Source organism: Diadema antillarum, unplaced genomic scaffold, assembly GCF_040938485.1.
Source record: "Diadema antillarum isolate AM-2024a unplaced genomic scaffold, OU_Dant_1.0 seq00000498_RagTag, whole genome shotgun sequence".
NCBI classification, from domain to species: domain Eukaryota; kingdom Metazoa; phylum Echinodermata; class Echinoidea; order Diadematoida; family Diadematidae; genus Diadema; species Diadema antillarum.
In genome coordinates, this window is record NW_027271457.1 from 431,838 (window position 1) to 459,640 (window position 27,803).

A 27,803-nucleotide genomic window follows, 5' to 3' on the forward strand; every position below is an offset into this window, starting at 1 on the left:
ACTGAAATTGAGCACGGTGTATTAAAACATTCTATCCATGATTAATGCCAACTTTCAAACCAGTGGCAATATCCTTTCAAAAGTTATTAGACTTGAAAGTAAAGAGTGTGTAAAGGATTTCAAAAAATGAAAAGGGGACTCTTAGACATACCTGATTATTCTATTCTCCTAAAAAAAAGGGTTCTAGAAATACTGCTAATAACACACTTTCCCATGAGTGTTAAGATTCCAATCTTCAGCATGATGTGCAAGAAAGATAGCTCTTTTAGAAAATATGAAAAACTCAAGATTGGCTTAGTTGACCCATTTCACCTTTTTTGAGTACTCACGTAAAATCAAGTGGTGCGACTTTGTGTTTGTTTTGTGATGCATGGTCACATATATGCATATTCCGTGACGTAGATCTTACAGCATTGTTTTCTGTGGCCAAATTTTTTATTCATTTTTTTCAATTCTATCTATATACTTTTCTGTCAATCTTCTAACTGTACATTGATATTCTCGGTTATTCTATGACATTATCTAATATATAATATATTACAATCCATGACACTTTTATTATGTATTTTGTACAAAATGATACCATCATGATTGTGTAACGTGTATTTTGTATTCTGTTACCGCTTTTGTTTACAATATTGCCCGGTAAGACGAGGGAATCCAATCTGATATCCTTTAATTTTGGTCTGTAGCACTACAACTTTATTCATGAGGGAAAAAATTCAGCTGACCTGGGGCCCGTTGCATAAAAGTTAAAATTATGGTAGCTTTGCCATCCTATTGTAACTACCATGGGAACTCACTTAGACCTGTATTTGAATTTGCGACCAGATCACTTAAGTGTGTACACAGGTACATCATTATGTACATGTAGGATTTCAGATGTTTAATTTTAACCAATAATGATAATTAGTAGCGCCTCAATAATCATTTCTATTAAATAGAAATTCTTTCTCTTTTACTCACTCATCTTAATTTTCAACAAATTTTGTTCAAAATTAAGATGAGAGAGTAAAAGAGAAAGAATTTCTAGAATATACAATAATAATAACAAATAATGAGTTTATAAGGCTACATGGCCTCAGAAAAAAATATGAATAATGATTTAAACAAGGCCGCTTTTAATACCACACATTACATGCATCTAGACTCTACATATTTACTGACCCTGCATGGCAACACTATCAATATTAAGAGAACATTCCACATTAGTGAAAAATTGACGAAACAATCAATACAAAAGTTGGGTTTTTGAAGTTTCAGTGCGGCCATTACTGGATGGGATCACCTCTTTAGCTTGTGATGTGCAGAACAATATAAAAAAATGCAAAGAAAAGGTAACATATTGTCACTTTTCTGACATAACAAAAACAGCACTTGACATGTCTCTTTTTAATAGATTGCACCCTTAAAGGGATGACATCATTTTTTGTTGAGATGGGTTTTCAGCTTTCCAACTTTTTTTTTTGTGATACTGAGAAAAATCTTGGGATATATAAATCAGCATACACTTCTCAGAGGATTTGAAATGTATTTGATGGAAATTGGTTTCGGAATGGCCGAGATATACAAAAAACAAAGAAGCGCCACTACAACATGGGACCTATCTCCTCTTAGGACTACCTAGTTTTACTCTTTTTTATGTCAGCTATTTCGGAACTAATTTTTCTTTTTGTCAAAAAATAAACACAACTTACATTCATATACTCTCTAATATAAAAAAATATAGAATATAAATTCATCTCAACCAGAATTATAGTTTCCCTTTAACATACATCAGTGACGAATCGGAGGAATGTGAACTGTTTAAAGAACTGAAGTTTTGTTGAATACTCTTTACATTTTCTTATATCGCTGTGCACACGTGACATCATAACCTGAAGTGGTCTTGTCATCCTGCAGTGTCTGCATAGAAACCTCCAAAATTCATCGCTTTTGAATGGATTGCCCGATTTTCCTTAAACTTTCATGTGTTCAACTTATATTTCCGCATTCACTTATTTCTTATGTATATGAACGGGGACTTGGCGTGTAAAGAACACTGCACTGTTACCAATGAATTTCAAATCTCCATCAAACTTAGGAAATATATATATAATATATATATTTTTAGCAGCTCAGACACTTGCTGCCAGGCATGTTGTAAATGTATAGAACTATATGCTCCAGATCTGTTTTATATTTTGCTCGTTCTAAAATTTCTCATAAATGTATATAGTGTGATCATTTGCTTTGCTTTCATAATGAATATAATTTTTTGGAGAATACTTTATAATAAAGAAGAGTTAAAACTTAGCTGTCCCATGTCTGATTAATTGCCGTTACTTGAGTGACAATACGGTGTCAGACGTGCGCGGTGTCGGACGTACATTCAAAGTGAACGTCCGACACCATACTGTCTTAGTTGCGACAGTCATGTAAGTGACCTTTGATGATATTTGCATTGCCTATGTGATATCTTTTATCTCACTTCAGATTAATGTGAATATAAATTTTAAAAAATGCACGTATACGGACCTGTGTCGGACGTATATCGCCACATTGGAGAAACTTGAGAAAGGTGTAGTTTATAAAATAAATAATAACAAAACAAAAAGACTAGGATTTTCTTTGATAATCAATTGGAAAGTGTATCTGTTACCCTTATTGGTAAGAATTAGAGTTGAGAAGTTCTGAATTCTTCAAGAGATACATCAAATTATAGTTTTGTTAATTTTGTACTGAAAATGAAAAGAAAAATTAGTTCTCATCTTCAATATTCATAACTCTTAGCATACGCACATCAAATTGATATCAACAAAATTCCAAGAAAACGTTATCTATGACGATTGTGATGGTATCTTTCTTGAGGTGATTTGATGATTTTAAACTCTTGATGTTAGGGTTTATTATGTTATGTTGATATTGTATGTACATATAATGACGAACCCACTGAATGGGCATAGTTTGTATTAAGGCTAATACTTTCTTTGTTTAACGTCTGTAAAAAAATGGATTGCTGTTTTTTATTACCGCTACTGTTGCCTAAGGAAAGGCTATAAGTAGACTTTCTTTAACCTATCGTTCGCAGTTGAAGCGCTTGTTGTAAATTCTTCTTGTCTTTTCTTTTTTCGAGCATCGCTGTCTATGTTGCATATCCCTGTCTATTTTGCTGAAATTTTGTAACTCATGTCTTGTACCCTATAAAATTATATAGTGTCGTCAAATCAGTACTTTCTTTACAAGTATTCTTGTTGCTGTCAAAGTCTTATTTCATGTTTAATTGTTTGCTGCTGTTCTGTGTGTAACTGTTTGTCCGTCTGTGGGCTGCCATTTTTTTTTACACTGCTTTGTTGCTGTTTAACCAATTTATGCATCCATTATTTTCTTTTTATTCAGGAGGGACCCACACTCTATAAGTATTATCTTTTCAGTGGGTCCCTCCATTTTCCACACTGCATATTCCACTTTTGTTGGAATACCCCTTCACTCATTGCAATGTAACGCTACAATAAGTCTTCAATTATTTTTATTTTCTCTGTACAAATTTGCCTGAATTATTTCTGTCACTTAAGAAAGTGCATGAGAATTACGTTTGTATATTGTTTTGTTGTGAAAAATCGAAATAAGTTTGAACTTAAACGTGCACGTGAAAATACGACTATGCTCCAAACTTTTCTTGGAGACAAATACAGACAGCTAGTTTATGCTGTTTTGTTTCGGCTTGTTTTTGTATGTCATTTCCCCCTTTTTTTCTTGGAAGGTGATGGTACCTCACCAATATGATTCTCTTTCATCTCCTACTCGATGATATAAGATTAATGAACTGAGATTATCACAAGTATAGGCCTATTATAACATCGAATATGGCATGTCTTGGTATGTAAAGGGGATGAAATGATGAATTTTAGACTAAAGAATTGGGAGGGTACCCCTGCCTCCTCCAACATTAGGTAGCTGTTGCATTTTTAGAACAGTAATTCAGCGATCTGATGCGCGCTTGGGGATTTAAAAAGAATGTCTTATGGAAAAGTATATAGAAAAAAAAAAGAGTGAATGATATCTAAATATAAGATAAATTACGATATATATATTTTTTGTCATGTGTTCTTTGGCTACGTGTGGGTCTTCCCTTTGTACTAAGTCTATGGAGATTGAGGGGAGGGGGAGGAGCTGGCCTATTTACCCTCCCACAAGAGGGGACTTTTGCATTATAAGAACTGAAATAATCAACAATGTGCCCTATACATGGAGGTAAACAAGCACTGAATTGATCAGTGCTTTAGTGGAAGCCACCCCCAAAATGGAAAATAAACAAATAAATAAAATGAAATAAAACAGAAATATATCATAGTCATATGTTCGGGAAGGACTCGAACCTACGACCTCCTGATGTCCTGACAAGTGCCTTATCCACTAGACCACTGAGCTTCCACCCACAGCCACTGCTGGTTCTAATCCTCCTTATCGCCGTGAGTACTACGTAATGATACAAATTCGCGAGATTCTTCTGTCGACAAATTGAGAAGAATTTCATACCTTTGAATAATTAACAATGTGTTTGATTTCAAAGATTGAAAAAGTCCAGGTTAAGAGATGATACACTTAGGCTTAATTAGCAACACCATGCAAAACCCGGTTGGAAACCCCCTTACAACTGCAAAAGAAACGAAATATCATGAAGACTGCAAAAGTTAATCCCATTTAAAACAAAATCAAAGAAGTTAACGCTAATAATCATAGACCGATATCTTTATTCAACTTCGATTTCTGAATTTGAAGCAAAAATTTGACCCAACAGAAAGTCGCCAAACATCTATTTTTTAGCCAAGAGCAGATTCTGAAAAAGCAGACTTAACCATAGAATACTTCCTGCAAAACTTTCCCACTACAGCATATTTTAAATTTGGAAATGCTTTAGAGAGGTTATAGAGTTATATGTTACCATGCATCACAAAACCGACAAAAAGTAACCAGACATGGATTACAACTTGAGTGCAGATTATAAAAGATCAGACTTTAAGCTTTAGAATGATGTATAACTCGATTCAATGGACTCTCATAACCTATCCAAATATTTGGAAGAAAGCACACACTCCGGAAAAATGTGAAGTTAGAAAAGAGCCTCTGAAGTACAGGGTCTACTTCATAGCGCTTAATCTTTACCAAGCCAGGCTAGCTGTGCCATGAAAAAATGATAAAAAACAACAACAAATATACACAAAAAACCCAGGATGGAAACCAACAAAGCAACAACAATGAATGGATTTAAGAAAGCATGAACAATTGTCTCAAGATTAACCAGGTTGACCCATTTCACCTATTTTCTGTCCTCACTCAATATTAGTGCATGCGGCTTTTTTCTTTAAATCCACCCATGCACATCATGCATTTGAACACACCGTAGAAATCTGTTTAAGCTTTTAAAAATCTTTTGACACCATAAACCACAAGATACTTCGTGCAAAACCTTCACACTACAAAATATTTTATATGTGGAAATGCTTTAGCGTGGTTAACGAGTTAAATGTCACCTTGCATCACAAACAAGATAAAGTAGCCAGACGTGGATTTCTACCTAGAGTGCATATTCTGAAAGAGCAGAGCTTAAGTTTTAAAATGATGTATAACTCAATTGAAATAGACTCTACGAAACTTATGTAAATATTTGAAAGAAAGCACACATTATTTATAGACTGAAAAAAAAAGAGGCTCTAAAGTGCAGGGTCTATTCAAGCGCCTGATCTTTACCAAGCCATGCTAGCTGCGTGATGACTGGAACCAAAAACAGGATGTTAATCACTGGAACAACAACAATGAAGGGATATCAGATCAAGCTGAAAGTAAGCATGCTTTATTATCTGTAAATGATTAATGCTTACTCTCAAAGCAGTACCATCATCCTGTCTAAAATATTGATAACACGCGTAGAGTTGAAAGTGAAGAGTATGGAAAGGGTTCTCAAGAAATGAAGAGGACTCATCTTATCACAATATTGTACCAGAAAGTATTCGAGAAAAACTGCTAAAAATACAATTTTCTGTTTTCTTTATGATCCCCAACTTTTGTATAATGTGGAAGACGACTTGCTCTTTCAATTAATATGAAAAACTTAAGATTTGCTGGGTTGACCCATTTCATTTTTGAATAATTTTTGTATATCCTTGCATGAATTCAGATAGCAATATTTAACAAATCTCTAGAATAAAAGGGGTCGGTGCAATATAGCGCTAACCCACACTTTTGTCAAAATTGAATTACATGCATTTTCATGATACTTGTCCTTCACTCTAACCGCCGTGAAATTTATCATATTTGAATTCAACCAATAAGATGGTAAAAAATGCATGCATTCATGTTTTATTATTGTACAATGTATGGACTTTCCAAACATTCAACAGCGATTATCTCAAAATGACCATTGTGTGGGTTAGCACTATATTGCACCGACCCCTTCATATTTTGATACTAACAATCTCCACCGTTAATCAGAGCTTGATCAGTAAGTGAGAAAGCAAATCATCGATCAAAGAATTACCTCGTTTTTGCTTATTTCGTGTGTTTGTAATTAAATTTCTCGTATCTCGTTATCTAAATGTATAATGCATTAGTAGGGGGAGGCATTTCTCTGGCGCCGATATGTCAATGTTTTGAGTACCTGTGCTGCCATGTCACTTTCATCATACTGGGTCATGGTTGGCGATGCAGTTTTAATTTGTTTTTGTGATGATTGTGGAGGAGAAGAAAGTTGCCAAAATGTGCAGTCAATGTCCTACACAGTTTGGTACTTTTACCAACATGTGCAGTAACCAAAATGTGCCGTGACATCGGCAATTACAAATTCCTCTTCGATAACGAACTTAATAGAAATTACCTACTTATCGGGGTGTCGATGCACTTTTATCCTTTGCAGTCGAAACTTCTACACTGCTATCAACGTTGCAAGCCACGGTTATGAAATATCTTTTTTTATACCCTTTGAACCGTAGTCAAATGTTTTCACTGTTATCTTTTAAGAGGACTGCCATACAGCCGCCTTTGCGAAACAGGAACCAACGCGTAGAGAATATATCAATAGAACAATGTCTTCACATTTCAGTAACTATTTTTGGATGGGAAGAAAGAAAAGCACGAATGCATGTTTCGTTCTTTTACCACTGTAGACGTGTCGAATGCTTCACCACAAAAGCTTGCTCCTGGCGTTTGCACGGTAGAGTGCGCAGAGAACAATTAACAATATTAAATGGGTAGGTCAAATACCGGTTAACAATGTCTTCACATTTCAGTAACTATTTTTAGATGGGAAGAAAGAAAAACGCGAATTCATGTTTCGTTCTTCTACCACTGTACACGTATCGAATGCTTCACCACAAGAGCTTACTCCTGGCGTCTGCACGGTAGAGTGCGGGAGAGAACAATTAACAATATTAAATGGCTTAGTCAAATACCGGTGTCCTCCCCCGCCAGTCATCATCTATAATGTTTGCCAATATGCAGATGTGGAAGATTATAAAACGAACGACAGCAACCACGATAAACCCAATTCAATTGAAACATATCGAAAGAGCGACACTTATTTTTTTTTTCTCATACCTCTTTTTTTTTCTTTCTTGTCGTTAGATGAATAAATTTGAAAAAAAAAATAACCACACAACATACATAAATAGTAGGTATAGGAGGACGTATTACAAGAAGTTATAGAACGTTTGTGGTGTAAATACAAATGTCTTATGCTATTTTTTATATATTTTCATTATCTGCAGCTGTTATAATGATCGTAGAGTTCAAGATAGCATGTAATGTCATTGCCAAAAGGAATAATATTATCCGATTTCCCAATGAAATTATATCTGGAGTTGTTCTGGCACGCTTCAACTAATCCCGTTGCAGGCGTTGAGAGAGCTTTGAATTAGTGTGCACACCCGGAACATTCTATTATTGAATAGACAAGTAAGCATATAAACCCAGAAGTTGCATAAATTTTACCCTCGAGGAATTGCCATATTATATCCTGAATTCACTATAGAACTTTCCTGCTATGAGAGAACCCATGATAATGCTTTCACCCATAATAACATAAAATGCAGTTATATGTGATAGATTGAAATCTGTTGAGAAATCTTTCGCGATTTAGACAACAAATGTGTTATGGTTAAAAAATGTCTTCTAAAAAGATTTGGAATAGCTTGTCGGACCGTTTTGTTAATGTCTTTTCTAATTGGAACCTTAAGAGATTAAGAGCCTTGCGATTATCAAACCCGGTTACAGATTTGTTTTCTTTTCTTTTCTTTTCACTCAATCACGTGTAAGAATTTTTTAGCTGAATAACATCGAATGATGTCGGTACGCATTGCATTTTGCAATCCTCTGCCTGTCATGTTCTATGCCTATAATGGCGAATGAAAGAACGCGTTTGAATTATACCAAACTAACGAACAAACATTTGTATCACCAAACAAGAAGGTGCTCAATGTTTTTTTTTTTTTAATGATTCTATATCCTTAGATGAATTTAGTTAGCAATATTTAACACATCTTTAGAATTGATACTAACAATCCCCAGCGTCAGTCAGAGCTTGATCAGTAAGTGAGAAAGCAAATCATCGATCAAAGAATTACCTCGTTTTTGCTTATTTCGTGTGTCTGTAATTTAATTTCTCGTATCTCGTTATCTAAACGTAATGTGACACGTTTTATTGAGATATCTGTCCCACTCACTTCACTCTAGCTTGTTTGGTCACTACCGGTTAATCCTATCTACCTCAGTGGACTAAACACACAGTGAATATGCATAAATAGAAAAAAGGGGGTAAAACTTTGGGACTTTTTTTCAGTTTTGTACAATAAGCTGCTGCTTAATCAAAATCACAATGCGATTTTGAGCATCGTTCCTTTTTTTCTTTAAAACCGAAAATAATATATATGTATTTTATCTGTGGTCTAGAATCTTCATGTATCCATTTTTTAGTTTCATTCCAGATTGACTTGCTAGTTTCACATTCATAAAAGAAATGTGCAATATCTCCCAACTCTTCTTTACAAAAAGAGCATTTATCACTACTGACTTTTTTTTATCTGAAACAGTTGCTAATTTAAAAACAAAATCCTATTTATTATTTTATACTGAAAATATCTCAACCCAATGTCAACAGTATGACAACATATCATGATGTGATACTGTTTCATTTTGATAAACTCCTCAAAAAAAAAGTTCTGCAAGTCCAATTTGACGAATCATATTTCTCTCAAAACTATGTCATTTCATTCAAATGTGACATCATAAGAAAGCCTGATTACTTATCTTGAACATGATGCCTCACTTGCTATGATTGGGTATTCCTGGAATGCGTAGTTTGACTGAGTATGAGGAAAGGCCAAATGTGACATGTTGCAAAATAGAGCTAACATGTTTTGTCAAACAGTGTAATTCCCATTTGCTATGTCGTTTCAGGGAAGGGATGTGCTTGAAAAGAATGCATTGTCACATGATTGTGAGACTATCATTAGATTCCAGGCTTCATCCATGAATTAAGAACTGTAGTAGTATCTGCAGATTAAAATTAAACATAAAGGTTGTCCAAACAGTCATCTAATGTCAAGGAAATGGGAGTTTTTTGAAAGTGCTGTTATTTCAGCATTGCTTATTCCAGTGGCCTTTTTTTCATCAAAACTGTACATTATCAATAGCAGAATTGTTGCTACTTTTCACTTTTGATCTGTCCCCATACTCAGCTGTTTTGCATATTTCAAGAACACCCAATCATAGCAAGTGAGGTGTCATCTTAAAGGTAATTAATCAGGCTTTCTTATGATGTCACATTTGAATGAAATGATGTAGTTTTGAGAGGAATATGATTGGACTTGGACTTGCAGAACTTTTCTGAGGAGTTTAGTTTTAGGGGGACTATCCAAATGTGGTTTCAATTTATAGGAATATCCCATATGTAATATCCCATGAGCTAGTGATTGTTCACTATACTGTGACTTTGAGCATTCTTTTGGGATGATTTGTTATCTGTACACATTCTCCTCTGGTTTCATCGATATCTCAAAAAGAATTTATTTGCAAAGAATTGAAACATCCTCGGTAACAATCAGGTAAGTGTATCAGGTGTTTCATTTGGAAAGCTACACAACTGTAAGAGCTGGCTATCCTGGAATTTCAGTGGGGTCGGTGTGCGGTCAAGCATGCACGGTCGCGGGTTTCTGATTGGATCCAGCTGGAATTAACCCCTTTTGGAACAAAACTCATGACCAATATTAGCGGCATTAAAACAAAAGAAAAATTCCTTTTTTATCGAATGATATCTGAACAATTGAGGATTACAGCAATTCATATTGCTTGGCTGTCAAAAATTCTAGATATCGCCATCACTCGATTGTTATGTGAAAGGGAGTTAGGGTCATTAGAAACATGGACCTACTACACATGGACTATGAACGGAGATCTTTCTTTGATCCCGTCATCATCGCCGCCACCAGATTATGTGCATCTTAGTGAGAGTACATTCAGATGTTTGGATTATGAAACTTGTGTAATCACACATCATTACTGACAGAATAACCGTTTCCGTCATTTCTGCCTTATTTGGCTGAGGTGCCTTTTGAGACTCTACACTGCCTTTGAATAAACACCGATGAAAGGAAGCAGCAAACCCAGAAAAATGACAGTTTTCCTGTCACAAAATTTAAAATTACTGTTCAAAGTGGACACTTGTGGACAAGCATGTAACATGGCTTTATAATGATAGGACAAACATGTCATCTATGGTTACTGTCCATGTTTACTCTGCAACAATGTGCAAAAAAAAGGAAAATTAGAGTGCAAATCACAACAAACCTGTCAAAATAATCGCTTTCTCTTTTAAAGTACGCGCATTTCGCGAAATGAAATTACTTGAGCTTTCATAACCCTATGCACGCTACAACTGCACATGCATTTTTATTGATTTAAGAGAATTCCTGTCTTTTGCGCATGTAGTTTTTAGATTTCTCAAAGCGTCGTCTTGTTTTTATCCAGGCTGGTTGTCGGCGGTGATGATGACATTAAAGCAGGAAAGCACGCTTAAAATGCTTTTGTGGAGCTTTTGGTAGAAACAGGTGCATGAATAACAAGCGATGAATGTCCATGTGTAGTAGGTCCATGTTAGACACAATGCCTTCCAGAGATCTTGGATTTTTGAAGACAATAATCACGTCAATCTGAAAAAAAGCACCAAAAAAACTAACAGTGAGAAGTTTTACAATAAAAAAAGCAAAAGAAAAAGAAAATCGATAGATACCATTAAAGTTTACATTTTCATTTCCAGTCCCTCCCCCACCTTCTTTTTTTATCACTGTAGAAAAACTGCTGAAAACACACTTGCCCATCGGTGTTATGATCCGAAAGTAAAGAATAAATGTAGAAGAAAAATAGCTCTTCAGAAAATATGAAAAACTTAAGATTGACATAGTTGACCCATTGCACCTGTCTTGAGTCCTCACGGAAAATCAAGGCGTGCGACTTTTTGTTTGTTTTGTGGTGCACGGTCACATTATTCTATGCCTTTATACATTCTTATTTTTCTCTTTACAATGATTTTTCTCTCATTCCCTTAATAGTCTGAACATGCTGCGACAAAAAAAACAAAAAAAAAATCCGAAAATTGCTACGCAGTCACATTCAGAAATATTGAAAAGAAAAAGATGAAATGACGGAAGAAGTCTGTAATGGGCATGTGTCAAGAGAAACGTATAAGTTTCACAAGGACGTGGAAGCAGTTGAATGAAATTGAGAAGAAACGGAGAAGGGATCGAGCTCCAACACAGAGAGAAAATAATTACCAGTGCACTCCCGTTATACCGTTATGGAGGAGCTGTTTTTGTTTATTTCTTATTCATGGAAAGGTCATCATAGCGAACAAAAATAATGCAGTATACAATTGTCTGATGAAAACACGCAATCCTCCGTTTATCATGACATTGTGCTTCTTATACTCATCAATGAAAAGCAATGTTAATTTGCAATTCTGTTTCATATGTATTTTTTTTTTTGCATTAAAGAGACAGAGAGGGCGTCAAGTTGTTCGTGCTTTTGTGCTTACTTTGAAAACACATCTTAAAGGGGATGGCTAGTAACTGATCAGTGGGAATCAGTGGGAATGCTGAGGGATGATTGTTCCAATCCTTGTGGGATTCATTTAAGAGTACACTATATATCTATTCTTGTGTGAAAATTATTTGCTTCAGAATGGTCTCATATTCAAGTAATGTGCAGTTTAATGTTTCCAGGTAAGCGTCCCTGGTCAGTGACGGGGCATTAATCTGCACATTACTTGAATATGAGACCGTTCTGAAGCAAATAATTTTCACACAACAGTAGATATATAATGTACTCTTAAATAAATCCCACAAGGATTGGAACAATCATCCCTCAGCATTCCCACTGATTCCCACTGATCGGTTACTAGCCACCCCCTTTAAAAAAGTGATATAGCACAGCTTTTCACAAAATAACCACAGAACGTGCCACATGTTGCAACATGTTGGAATGTAGTGTCAAAGATTTGTCACAGTACACCAACCCACAGGTGAATTTTGAGTTGGTACGTCATAGAAAAAAAAAACCAACAACATATAATTATTATTATATTCCTTCGGGAAAACATTCATTCACAATGTACATGGGACACAGGATATTCCTGTGGTATTTTGGGACATATACGACAGGACAATAACACACAGCAGTACCACACAGGAGTATCCCACAGCAAAATAACATAATATCGCACAGTATTACCACACTCCAATACCACACAGAAGTACGAAATAACAAAACCAGAGAAACTACAACAGAAAGCACCACAGGAAAATACCACAGGATATTCCTGTGGTATTTTGTCACATATACCATATGACTACCATAGGACGATACCAAACAGCAGGACCACACAACAAAATCACATAATATATCGCGCAGCAGTACCACATTCCAATACCACAAAGCAAAACCGCACAAAATACAATCGAAAGTACCACAGAAAAACACCACAGGATATTCTTGTGAGTTATTTCTTTTTCTTGACATACTATACCACAGGACTTATTTACTTTCTTACTGACCGTTATGCCTCCTGGCATGTAGGGCAGCAACGAAGGTCCTCCACTCCGGTCTGTTCTGGGCTAGCTTCTGGACACCTCCCCATGTCAGGTTTAGAGATTTCACCTCTTCCTCAACTGTGCGACGCCAGGTGGTCCTTTGTCGCCCTCTTCTCCTTCTTCCTTCAGGTGTCCAGTGAAGGGCAACTCTTGGAATGCTTTCTTGTTCTTTTCTAGTTAAAGGGCATGTCCAATCCAGTTCCAGCGCCGCTTTGTTATCATTTCGTCCATACTGTTTAGCTGCCATCTTATCAACAGCTCTTCATTTGATATTTTGTTTGACCAAAAAAATCCCACAGCTCTTCCTCATGCTTTTGGTGTGAAATACCGACAGCTGATGAATATCATTGGCTGTTATTCTCCATCATTCTGCACCATAGAGGAGGGTGGAAAGAACGCAGCTCTGGTACAACTTGAGTTTTGTCTTTATTCTGTACTGTTGTGACTTCCAAATGTTGTTTAGACTTGTAAAGGCATTACTAGCTTTGTTGATTCTGTTTGTGATATCACTATGTGCGCCTCCGTCTTGTTTTACAGTATTGCCTAGATAAGTGAACTCATCTGTTGCTGGTAGGGCATCACCATTTACATGGATTGGTAGATCGTACGAGACATTTAAGACCATCACTTCAGATTTCTTCTGGTTTATTTTCATGCCAATGTGTTGTGCAAAATAGCTCAGCCGTGTTGTTTTCTTTTGCATATGTTGGTGAGTGTGTGAGGCTAGGGCCAGATCATCAGCAAAGTCAAGGTCTTCTAGTCTGCCCCCTAAGTGCTGAGAAGAGAGTACATCGTATGCCTCTTGCTTTGTCTTCTGTTTTACGGCGCATTACCCAATCAATAACGATGCTGAAGAGCAATGCTGACATCACACATCCTCGTCTGACTCCAGTCTGTACTCGGAATGCCAGGTCGCTATTCCCCACCCTGCATTTGAAGTTGGTGTAGAACGCCTTGATGAGTTCCACCGTGTGCTGTGGGATTCCATACATCCTCACGATTTTCCATAGGCCATCCCCGTGTATACTATCAAAGGCCTTTTCAAAGTCAACAAAATTGATGTATATCTGTCTCTGACACTCTGTGCACTGTTCAATGACGTGGTATGGTGCAAATATTTGGTCTATGCACGATCTCCCTTTGCGGAATCCTGCCTGTTCCTTCCCCTGTAAGACGTTGCAAAACAATTTTTGCCATAATTTTACTAGGTACTGATAGAAGTGTAATTCCGCGCCAGTTATTACAATTTCTTAAATTGCCCTCCTTTGGTATCTTTTTAATAATGCCTTCCAACCAGTCATCAGGTATCTCTTTCTTCTGCCAAGTAGCTGTGAAAAGTGGTCGAAGTAGTTTGGAGGCCGTGTCAGGTTCTGTCTTGAAAAGTCCGGCATTCAGATTGTCTTGGCCAGGGGCTTTTCCACTCTTTAGGGTCTTAATGGCTGAGACAGTTTCCTCCCTTGTTGTTGGATCAATGTTTATTTCCAAGTCATCTCCTGCAGGTGCTACATCTGGTTCTGTTGTAGGTGAGGGTCTGTTTAGCACTTCCTTGAAGGGCTCAGCCCAACGAGCTTCCTGTTGTGCCTAGGTTGTTAACAGCTGACCATTTTTGTCTTCTCTTGGCATCTCAGTTTCTCGTCTGTGTTTTCCACTCACTACTTCGGTGATCTTGTACACTTTCCCTTCCTCCCCTTTTCTAGCTGCTTCTTTTGCCTGGTTTGCTAGATCATCTAAGTATGCTCGCTTGTCAGCTCTGGTTTTCTCTGCACTGTTTTGTTTGTGTCTTGGTATTGCTTCTTGTATTTTTCCTTCAATCTTTAAGACTTGGTGACATTTATTTTCTTCTTTAAAGCCCTTCTATTTTCAACTGCTTGCCAAGTGTCTTCACTTATCCATTCTTTCTTTTTGTTTTGTTTGTAACCAAGGCAAGATTCGCTTGTCTTCACATAGGCTGCTTTGCTCTGCTCCCACATGGTATCGATATCCTCTGATTCTGTCTGGTCCAACACATCTGGTAGTGCTTGGAATCTGTTCTTTAGTTGTAGTACAAATTAACCTTTGGCTTTGCTGTGTCGCAACTTTCCAACATCGAAATGTTTTTTGGCTGTCTTCACGTGGCCTTCTTTTCTGAGCTTTACTCTCAGCAAAGCTGTAACCAAATGGTGGTCACTACCAACGTCAGCTCCACGTTTGACTATGACATCAAGCAAAGAACGTCTCCAGGTGCCATTTATCATTAGATGGTCGATTTGATTTCGACGCCTTCCATTTGGAGAGTGCCATGTTAGCGTGTGGATCTCCTTGTGTTGGAACAGGTCATGCCAAGTCATGCATGGAGCAAAATTCTGCCAACCTCTCCCCATTCTCGTTCATTCTCCCGCAGCCTTCTCTACCCATTGCCCTGTCATGTTCGGTGTTATTTTTTCCTACTTTGGCATTTAGGTCTCCCATCACTAGTCTCAGGTCATGTCCTGGTGTAGCTTCTAAAACAGACTGAAGCTGTTCATAGAATTCATCCTTCAAGCATTCTTCGCTGTCGTTTGTTGGAGCATAGCACTGGATAATGTGTTGATTGTTTCCATCTCAGTCGTATCTTCATAAGCCTACTGCTGATAGGTTGCCACTCTGTCAAACTCTTCTCCACCCCTTTCTTCAAAATGATGGTCACTCCTTCTCTATGTTGCTGGTCATCCCTTCTAGAGTACAGCACTGTTTCTCCTGTGGATGTTGTAAGCCTCCCTGATCCTGTCCATCTGCTCTCACTGAATCCTAATATATCTAACTTATATCTTCTCATTTCTGATGTTACTTGTGCTAATTTCCCTGTATCATACATTGTGCTAACGTTCCAGAAAACTATTCTAGTTTTTGTTATGGCATTCAGAACTTCCACCTTCCTGCCATTGGCTTCCTATCGGCTTTCATGAATGGCATTCATCCTAGCATCTGCCGATAGCCCTGGAAGTCCATTACGCCTAGTAGTGTTGATTCCTTCTGTTGCTGTTTAAAGGGATCGTACAGTTCTGGTTGACACCTAATTTCAGGTTTCTAACATTTGTAAGTGAGATAATGAGAAATCTCTTATGAAATATGAAAGAGCATGTAATTCTATGAGGAATTCAACATTTATTTGATAAAAATTGGGTTTGAAATGGCTGAGATATCCAAAAAAGAGCGATTCTACTAAAGTGTGGGACCCACACTTTGTAACGATCGCTTTGTTTTACTTTGTTTTTGGATGTTTCAGTTTTCCAAACCCGATTTTCATCAAATAAACTTTGAATTCCTCTTAAAATGGTATGCTCTGTGCTATATCATAAGTGTTTTCTTGGTATCTCGCAAAAACTCAAAAGTCCAATTCTCATCTCCACCAATACTGTACTATCCCTTTAATCAACGTGTTTTTGTTTTGTTTTGTTTTTTTTTTTTTGTTTGTTTTTTTTTTTTTTACAAGACAACGTTGTTAGCCCTGTGCTAAACCCCCAACCTGGAGGACCAGTGGATTGCTCTTTGTCTGGCCTCTACCCTTCGACCTGTCCAGCATGAGGGGCCCTATCAGGAGATAAATCTCCCGCTGGCATAGCTCTAGGGGTCACTGAGACACACAAGCTTCCAGACCACTACGAGGTTGCAAAACCTGGAGAGGTGTGACACGGCTTTTAAAGTCGTTGTACCTGTCTAAAGGCCCTGTCATATCTTTCCGGGTAAGCTACGCGGGCTTGTTGCAAGTAGGGATTTTCCAGCACGCAAGAGAATTTTCTGCCGGGGGGGGGGGGGGGGGGGGGGGACGAGGATGTTGGCGAGTTCCGTACTTGCGTCTTACTGCCAGTCGCGTGCTATTTACCTGCTAGTTGCGTGTATTCACTGTGTTAAAAATTCAGAGCTTTGAAATCGATCCCTTTTCAGGTACGAGCAACATACGGGCACTGCGAAGTACCTGCATTACAGTCGCGAAGTACCTGCATGGGAGTTGCCTGCGAGGTGCTGCTGCTAAGGGTCTCCTACTGGTGTTCTGCGTGTACCTGAACATGGCTGGGGGTAAAAAGGATTTGCGTGCGCACCTCCTTACGAATACGGGTGATATACGTACTAGGTACTGTCATGTGCGGGTCATTTGCGGGGACCTCCGGGTAGCGTTTAGATACAATGTCATTACGCCTAATGTAGTCTTCCAAATATTGTTATAACTGCACACGTACTTAACGATAACTCAGCTTGTCCTAGTTTCCTTGAAGTTCCTTGACGGGACTACCCTGATAGCTGAAGACAGACGTAAAAAACGTCATTATCACCTAATGTCAAAGACATAATTTACGCCAGTTTTCGACGTATTTCAGACGTCAAACCAGATACTAAAGACTTAAAATACAAGTGGGTATTGCGACATATTTACGAAGTCTTATTGACAACGACGTCAAATTTAAGTTGTTTTTCGACGTGTTCATCACATAGTAGCGACGTATTGCAGATACACGTCACAATGACGTGAATTTCACGTAAGACGTCATAAACTGTCGACAACTTGTGAGATTTTCGCTCAAAAAAAAACCAAACAAACATACAAACAACCAAACAAACCACGACAGAATATAATTGTGATCCTGTATCACAAAACCAACAAAAAGTTGCCGACATAGATTTTAAATTAAGAACACATTCTAAATGAACAGACTCTGAGCTTTGAAAAGATGAATAACTCAATTCAAATAGACTTTTCTAACCTATGTATCTAAACGTTGTAAAGAAAGCACACATTCTGGAAAGTATGAACGGAGGAAAGGGGCTCTGAAGTACAGGGTCTATTTAAACTCTTACTCTTCACCAAACTGTGCAAGAATACTGCTGGCTGTGCAATAAATGGGACCGAAAAACCCAGCAAAAACAGGATGTAAACTATAGGACCAACGACAATGAAGAGATAATCAGATTAAGCTGAAATTGAGAATGCTCTATGAACATATTCCGATCATGGTTAATGCCACGTTTCAAGGCAGTGCAATTATCTTTTCAAATTTTAAAGAGTTGAGAGTGCTGGATATGTAAGTGTTTTTTAAGAAATTACATAGGACCTCTAAAACATACCTGATACACAAAAACCAAAGTAAGAAAATTCCTGAAAAGACACTATCCCATTCACTTGTAGAATGTAGAACATGAAAAGTTCTTTCAGATTATAAAAAAAAAACACCCTGCAGATTGACTTGACATAAAATCAAGGGGTGCTACTTTTTGTTAACTTTGTGATGCACGGTGACATATCATTGTCTTTTTAAATCAAATTAGTACAGAAAATGAATGTCACTTAGATGTCTCAAAGTGACGTCGAAATATCGTATTTTTGTTCAAAAAGACGACCAAAAGACGACATATTTCTGATATCTTTCTTTTTGCAACTTTCTTTGCAATAACTCAAGAAAGACATTCCCAATTACCCCCATATTGTGCACAAGTTTAGTTAATATCACGTACATTATTTTATAAAATAGCAACTACTTGATCGAACACCATCTTCGGTAGGTAAATTAGGGTCAAAGGTCATAATTTTTTCATCCTGTGTCTTGGTGAATACATGTCCAATATTTTCCACATTTTGCACACGCAAAGACCATGTTACAAGGATCATTTCACAAACTAACCACTTTTTGCTCAGATGCCATCTTGGCTGTACAAAGTGGGGTCAATGGTCAAATATACTTCATTCTGTATCTTCGTTATAGTGTATACGGAATTTGATACCAAAGATGGCACACCTGTCTCCCTTTTCTAAATGAGAATCCAAACATCACACGGCCAATGTTCGTAAACACAGAAGAAACCTGTATGGTCATGACTATTGGGAGCAGGACTCAAATCACTGATTTTCGAATAGATCCGATCACATAATTTGTCAGTGTTGACAGTATTCCAAGTCTCGTTAAGCTAGTATCTCACCAACGGAGACGTCTCCGCGACGTCTCCAACTTATCCGTTGCAGCAGTCGCGGAGACGTCAACATCTGTTACGGTCTTAAAGTGTAACCTGCTTCTGAAAGTGTGTCAGAGCAAGGAGGTAAGAGGCTCCCTGGTCAGAGCGATACGGATGTCGCGGTCGCGCACACATTTCGTGGTTGTGTCAGTCTCCCATGTGACAGAGGCTCAGTGCCAGTGGTGCTTGTAGAAGTCTTGCCGCAGACTCCTTTACGAACAACAAGGGTTTGTGCCATCAAACAGAATGCATTTGTCATCATCAGGCGCGTTCATTTCAGTTCAATTCATTTGTTCTTCAACGTGATATAAATGAAATCTTTAACGAATTCAACTACATAAAGGAAAAGGAACTTACTTATCAATTGGATGTATTGAAGAACGTAGGGGTTCACTAGAATGCAATAGCTTGATGTGTCCTCATCAGAGTATATTATTTTAAAAGATAATAGATTGAAGGGCAACTGGAGAAAGGAAGAGAAAGAAAACAAAATTTAAAATTGCTCTTTTACATAAAGAACTAGGGATTACACCGCGCAACACATCACATAGACACACGAGCACGGACAACACTGCGACAAGATGCCTAATTCAGTGGAAGGGGATGCAGACGTACATGAGATATGGGTTCAATACAGAAAAACATTAATTTTGTATTTTTTACTTTGTTTATAAGATTTCTTTCCTTCAACATTTGCATATATGAATCAAAATTATTTTCAGCGAAATCTATGAAAATATCATATTACAATGTACATGACTTACAGTAGAAAAAAATAAATGTCTACATTAATTCTATTACCAAAATAATTGCGTTCTCAATTGTGCAGATAATTATGTAAGAAATTATGGAATTTTTTTTATACCTTCTTCATTATAATTATAGAACCAAAAATAATAGAGCTCGGCAAATGCTATGAAGACATGGTTAAGTTAAAGTTTCATAATAGATTATGGCGGTATCCAGGGGTGTCCTGGTAGGGGAAGGCGGAATTTTCACATTTCCAGCATCTTTTTGAAAATTGTAATTATGACAATAACATGTACATTTCCACCAACTGTGTAGCTTCCCTTGGGTTATAGAATCCCACTTTGTTTGAAGGGGCACCAAGTCCAAAGACCTCAACATAGGGGAATGTTTTAACAAAATACATGCAAATCTTCTTCAGAACCATAAGTAACAGAGCATCTGCTGAAGCAATGCAATATAAGAAAGTGAATGTATGAATGGATACATATATATATATATATATATATATATATATATATATGTATGTATATATATACATATATTTAATTTTTTTTTTTGATATGGCGGGTGAGGGGATGCCAAAGGAGGGGGGAGAGGAAAAGGGCGTAATATTTCACAATTTTTGCCTTTAACACATTCCTGGTTGTTTTAAATCCAAAGATGAGAAAGGTCCTCTATGGTTTTCACTTTTAAATCCTACATGGTGGTCACTGATGCAGCGTAGGAAAGTGATTTCATGATTTTTGCCACATTTTTTTCTCTTTTCTGATCGGTGTGGTACCAACTGCTTGTATGATAAAATTCACAATTTTATCAGGAAATGCAATCCTCATTACTCATGCTTCCATTTTCCTTTTATTTTATCTCTGTTTTCTTTCAGTTCAGTTCAAATTTATTTTTCATATTTCATATTTCCACTTTGTCAATGATGAGATTACAAAATGATTGACAATAAAACAAGAATGCAAAATATATACAATCATGTCTTTTGATTGAAGAAGAAGAAAAAAAAACATACTTGACACAAATGTATATGTCCTTTTCTGAAGATGTCACAAGTAAATATCAGAAATATGATGGGACCTGTACATAAAGGCTAAAACGCTTGTAAAACTGTAGGTTCACAAATTCATAGGCATATACTTATACGGAGAACGGATATCTTTGTCTTGACCAACTGAAAGTATACCGGCACAAAAATCGATATAAAGAATAAACCAATGAACCACATGGATAGCGCTCAAACCAGACGGTATAGGGATTTCGCCGTGTTTGAAAAAGAATGCTATGTATCGGTACCATTGCTGCGGACAAACAGAAAAAAAACTGGGAGTATAAAAAAAGTTACTAAAAACTTGGTAGGGTGCATCCACTAAGTAATAGCTGTTTTAATTTGCGTTTGAAGGTAAATAAAGATAAGGAAGAAATAATATATTGAGGGGGGTCGTTCCAATATCTGGGTCAAGTAAATGTTTTCTTTGCCAAAATAGTGCGAGTACGGGGAAGGTGATATGCGTCACTCCTGCGATAGGAATAACAGTAAATAGAGCGATTCCTTTTGAACATGTGGATAAAAACAGAAAGTAATTGATTAGTTGTTAGAGCTATTGAATGAAGTCATTTAATTTTTTCATTTCGAAAATAAAAACTGCACTCCCATGGAGATAACACGTAAAATGGTCAAAGTTAGCATGATTAAATGTAATCGATGTTTTTTTTCGAGCCCATCGGCGGTGAGGCGAGACAAAGGGATCGCCTGCGGCGTCTGTCCGTCCGTCGTCCTTCCGGCCGTCCGTTGTGTGTCCGTAAATCCTACCAAATCTTCAATAACTCTTTGCTCTGGGCTTCAATTGCAATCAAACTTCGAGGGAAGAGGCATTTTACCACATATGAAGGTTACCTCAAGGTCAAAGCTCACAGGCAGGGGTCAACAAACTTTTAGAGCCCAATGTTCAGTTTTTATGGCGCGTTTATATGATGGGTCATAAATTGTGACTAAACTTGGATGGTAGATGTCCCTTGGGGAGGTCAAAGGTCACAAGCATAGGTCAACGAACTTTTAGAGCCCAATATTAGGTTTCTATTATGGGTCATAACTATGGTTCATAATGTTAGGTTTCCATTATGGGTCATAACTTATGTCTGTTTGTGTTCAAAACTTGTGTGGTATATGTCCCTTGGGGAGTGGATGATCATAACAAGGGCAAAGGTCACAAGCAGGGGTCAACAAACTTTTAGAACCCAATGTTAAGTTTTTATGGCGCATTTCTATTATGAGTCATAACGTTTGATTCATAACCCCATGTGTGACTAAACTTGGGTGGTAGATGGCCCTTTTGGAGTGGATGGGCACCACAAGGTCAATGGTCACAAGCATGGGTCATCGAACCTTAAGAGCCCAATGTTATTTTTTTATTATGGGTCATAACTTTTGATCCATAGGTCTGTTTGTGACCAAACGTGATGGTAGATGTCCTTTGGGGAGTGGATGATCACCACAAGGTCAAAGGTCACAAGCAGGGATCAACAACCTTTTTCAGCCCAATGTTAAGTCTTTATGGCGCGTCTCTATTATGGGTCATAACTTTTGATCCATAACTCCATTTGTGACCAAACTTGGATGGTAGATGTCCCTTGGGGAATTGATTGTCCCCACAAGGTCAATGGTCACAAGCATGGGTCAACGAACCTTTAGAGCCCAATGTTAAAGGCACTCAATCGTGGCGAGTGGTTTGTGCGGCACGGAGACGAACGCAACACGCTGCCTCCCCCATTCTGTATCAAATGTAGTGACCCCGAATGAGAATAGCGCTGGCTCAATGGGTCAGTGAACAACACGCTAACCTACAAGAGCTCTATGCTACAAATCTCCTAACCCAAAATGGCTGTCCGAGCGAGCCACGAGAGCTTCTGAATGGACGCACACTCTCAGTGCGCATGCGCATGAAGAAAGGCCAAAAGAGCCACGCGTCTTCTGGCCTCTCTCCTCCAATCACCGCAGCTCGCGGTGACAATGTTTGTGTATGATGCGAACACACACACGCACACACACACACGTGTCTCAGTGGCAGCATTGTCCCACACGTTAATGGATATAGCACCGAGTCTGGCATTGCGCAATTGCATGCACAAACTTCGGTCGTTCGGAGTTTACGTACCATAAGGGATGGCGATCGGCTGCCTTAAAGTTTTTTTTTTATTTTTTTTGTTTACTTTTTTATGGCGCATCTCTATAATGGGCCATAAGTTCTGACCCATACGTCTGTTTGTGACCAAACGTGGATGGTAGATGTCCCTTGGGGAGTGGATGATCACCCCAAAGTCGAAGGTCACAGGCAAGGGTCTACGAACTTTAAGGGTCCGATTCTAAGTTTTAATGCCACGTTTCTTTTTTGCCATAAATTGTTACCCTTCTATATCTCTTTTTATCTGTTATATCTCTTTTTCTTAGCTGTTATATCCCATTCGCGTACAATTTCTTGTACGTGAATGGGCGAGACACATTTTGGTACTTGCCTTGTTTTTCAGGAATGACGTCATAATTTTCAAAAACTGTAATAGACAACTGCCATAGACAATACTATAAGCTTACACATACTAATATGGGTGACAATACTAGTCAACGATAAAATAAATGATACACATTCGAATATATGCAAATATTTGATGACATCAGCTAAATTTTTCATGTTTTTCTTTATATACTAGAATTTCGTCATTTTGTCAGTCACAACGACCCATCAGATGACATCTACAACTTATTAGCCTTCAGAATATGTAAAGAAAATGGGGGGCACCTTTCATCTTGACAAGTTAAACCTGATTTAAAATTGTCCGTTTTGTAGTCATATTTGCACTGTATTTCGCCATTGACGTGTGCGGAGAAATTCAACTTTGACGCGTCATTTTGACATCACATGTGACCCTGCATCATAAAACAAACAAAAATTCGCCAGACATGAATTTTTAGTCAAGGGCATATTCTGACAGAGCTGACTCTAAGCTTTAAAATGATGTGTAGCTCAATTGAAATGGACTCTCTTAACCTATTTAAATATTAGAAAGAAAGCACACACTTTGGAAAAGTGTGAACCAAGAAAAGAGGCTTTGAAGTACAGTGTCTATTCAAGCGCTTATTCTTCAGCAAACTGTACTACCTGTGCGATGAATGGGACAAAAAAACAGGGTGCAAACTACCGGAGCAACAGCAATGAAGAGATTATCAGATTAGGCTGAAATTAAAGATGTTTTATCAGAACATTCTGTTCATGATTAATCCAAACTTTCAAAGCAGTAGCCTTATCCCTTCAAAAGTTACTAGACTTGAAAGTGAAGAGTGTTCAAAGGGTTTAAAATGAAAAGGGGCCTCTGAGTCTAAGACATACCTGATCTCACTACTCTACAAAAAAAGCATTGTAGAAAAACTGATGAAAATGCATTTATCTATTCACTTCATGATCCCAAACTTAAGAATAATGTAGAAGAAGGGTAGCTCTTTCAGAAAATATGAAAAACCCAATATTGACTTTGTTGACCCGTTTCACCTTTTTGAGTCCCCACGTATAATAAAGGGGCGAGACTTTGTGTTTGTTTTGTGATGCACGGTCACATATTGATTCGGATTGACGTTTGACCTCAATCCTGGCAAGCATGTGCTCAATGATGATTATTACAAAGCGATTCCATGCAAAAAAACAAAAACAAAAACAAAAACAAAAACCAAACAAACAAACAAACAAACGAAAAGAATCCTGACGTACGCCCATATGTGCGCGTATGACGAGCGCACGGACGTGTGCGCGCGCAAATTTTTTAAATGCTCAGAATGGCTTGAAACGTATGCAAAATGATTTGAAATCATTTGGATCATTTTTTTTTTAAATTTCGACGCGCACGAAATTGTCTTCATGATAGCCTGACTATTGACTATAATGCAATACTATTGCACGTGACTTGAAGATACTGCTTACGAAATGTGGTACAGAAATGACTATTACTGAGATATGACTGATCATCTGACTTGACTCCAAAAAGACAAAATGGCACGTAGATGACGTCATGCATGACTGAGCTGACTGACCAGGTACCAGGGTGTAGACTTGACTCTTTGACATGACTGTATGAAATTGCACGGACATTGACAAATAGACCTTTGAGATACAGTGCCCACAAAATATGGCAGAAAGAAAAATAAAAGAAAGAAAAAAATCGTACAATCATAATAGGTGATACGCCAGACTGGCGTTCGTACAATCACAATAGGTGATACGCCAGACTCGCCTATCACCTGAAAAGGATAAAAGACAAAAAAAAATCGTGCAATCACCATAGGTGATACGCCAGGCTGGTGTATCACCTAATAACCTGTCGTTATTTAGGATGAAGACAACATTGTGTTACACAACGCATAGTTCACTAAAGGGAAACATCATGCCATACTGTTTGAGACTTGTAAGCATAATGATGTCCTTAGCGGGTTATGCTAGCGGAAACTGTAAATACGTGAAAGATGACGAACCTCTCTGCCGAATAAGATACGTAGGAGCCAAATTATTTCTTTTGAATACGTATTGTGTTAAGACGTCACAATTCATTTGTAGGTAAATGGTGCGCATAAAAATGTCAAAATTAAAAGCATTGTTTCGCGGAGCGAAACGGTTTTGATTCTGGTTAGGAAAATTTGCGTTTGAGTTTGCCTCATTTGTAATTTGAGGACACCATAGACGACATGCGCAGTGAGTGAAGGTTGTCATTTGTCACGTTTCACGCAGTTTCTAATTGTGCCATTCAGTTAGCAGCTGACCGTTCCAACGTGAAGACTGGTCGCGTCATGGGATGCGAATGCTGACTGGCCCGTTTCTGCAGAAGACTCATGCAAGTCAAGTTTAGTCCCGCTACAGAAGAAAGTTGTATAAATACCGGAAAATGTGAAAAATGAACATTAAAACTAAAAAGAAAGCAAATTAGAGTATGCTTGAGCGAACTTATGAACTCATTTGAACTCAGTTACAGTGTTGAATTTGTTGCATGCGTACAAGTAAGTTGCAACGTGGTACGTACGTGGTTACACAGGTATTGCACGTGAACAGTAGTGCATGTTCATGTAATGCACGTTCATGTCAAGGCATGTATGCCAGGAATTTATGAACTACGTGTATGTCATGTAATCAACCTAATGTGGTGGTTGTGTGAAGATACAGTTGTGATAGAAATTGACATTAAGACAGATTTAGTGTTATATAAATGTCGATAATGGTTCAAAGAGACAAAGTTGTTGGTAAATAGAGTTGATAGTGGGAAAAGGTAACCACGCGTCTACGTTCTTTGTGTATGATTTATCGACATGCATCAGTGTGGGTGTTTGTATTGCAAGACAAATTGCAAGGTAATTACAGAACTGTGTTTAATGACAGCAGTTCGTACAGTGTTTGTAGCGCCTAAAGTGGAATCTAAAGTGTAAGAATCTACTCAATGGTGTGCTGTAAGGTTTAATTTGCATTTCTTGAGTAGAATCCATGGTATGGAGGTAACAATGTTGAGTGTACAATATAGTGCTAAGCGAATACAGAAATGCAGGTTGTAGATTTGTTTCAAGGTGTTACATTGAGTATATTCAGCATAATCTACCGAGCTCGAAGTGAGATTATGAGTGTCTACAGTACAACCAGAGTGTAGATGCAAGTGATTTTTGACAGAAGAATAGGCCTAAGTACAGGTGGTTTGACTTAGGCCTATACATAATGTAAGTTTTTGTTTTCATATCCATACGATTTGTGACTACAAGTGTATGAAGCCAAGTCACTGAGAGTTAAAGGGTGTTAACACGTGTTGTATTTGTACAAAATTACATGTTTGTGCAGAAGTACAAATTAGACAGGATATGCACAATACAGCTAAGTACAGTGCACGAGTGCCAAATAAAGCTCACATTAAAGGACAAGTTCACCTTCATAAACATAAGGATTGAGAAAATGCAACAATATTAGTACAACACACCAGTGAAAGTTTGAGGAAAATTGGACAATCGATGCAAAAGTTATGAATTTTTTAATTTTTTGTGTTGGAACCGCTGGATGAGGAGACTACTACAGCTTGTGAGTCATATGCGTACAACAGTATAAAGAAAATATAAAAGAAAATTCAACATATTTTCACTTTTTTCGCATAATAAAAGAGCACTTGACTTGCCTCTTTCTTAAGGCAGGGGGAATAATATTACCCATAACATTTGTCGGTAACGAGTCAGAGGAATGTGTACTTTTTTTCAAAAGATGGAATTTTGTGAAATTCTCTTTATATTTTCCTTATATTGTTGTACGCATGTGACATCTAAATTATTCATACACTGCAGTAGTCTTCTCATCCAGCGAGTACTGCACAAAAAACTTCAAAAATTCATAACTTTTGAACGGATTGTCTGATTTTCCTCAAACTTTCAATGATGTGTTTCTACTAATATTGCTACATTCTCTGAATCCTTATGTTTATGAAGGTGAACTTGTCCTTTAATCTGCATGTGTACACAGTAAATGAGCACAATGGGTCAGTGAATTACATATTATACTAGGTGTTTCAAAAAACATTTTCCACTTTTGATTCTTAATAATTCATAAACTATATATTAGATAACACTGTCATTGCTATGAGTAAAGCTAAATAGTGTACAATTTGGTTGAAGGTAGTTTGAATATGAAAACCTAAATCAGTTTCATGAAATCCATGATTAATTTCACAGTTTAGGTTCCACATTTTGCTCTATTTTCAACCCTCTGTACAAAATTTCACTTTGCACAGGGGTCAATGGGTATGTATGGGAGTGTGTGGTTAACACCCTGACAATGGTCCTAAACAATGGTTACGGTTTAAATGCTTCATTATTTATTCATGAGAAATTTCACCATCACAACTAGTCTTTATTCATCCTCTGGCAGTATCTGTGTAAAGTCAAACGCCTGCCGATACTGTTGTTGGGTCTCG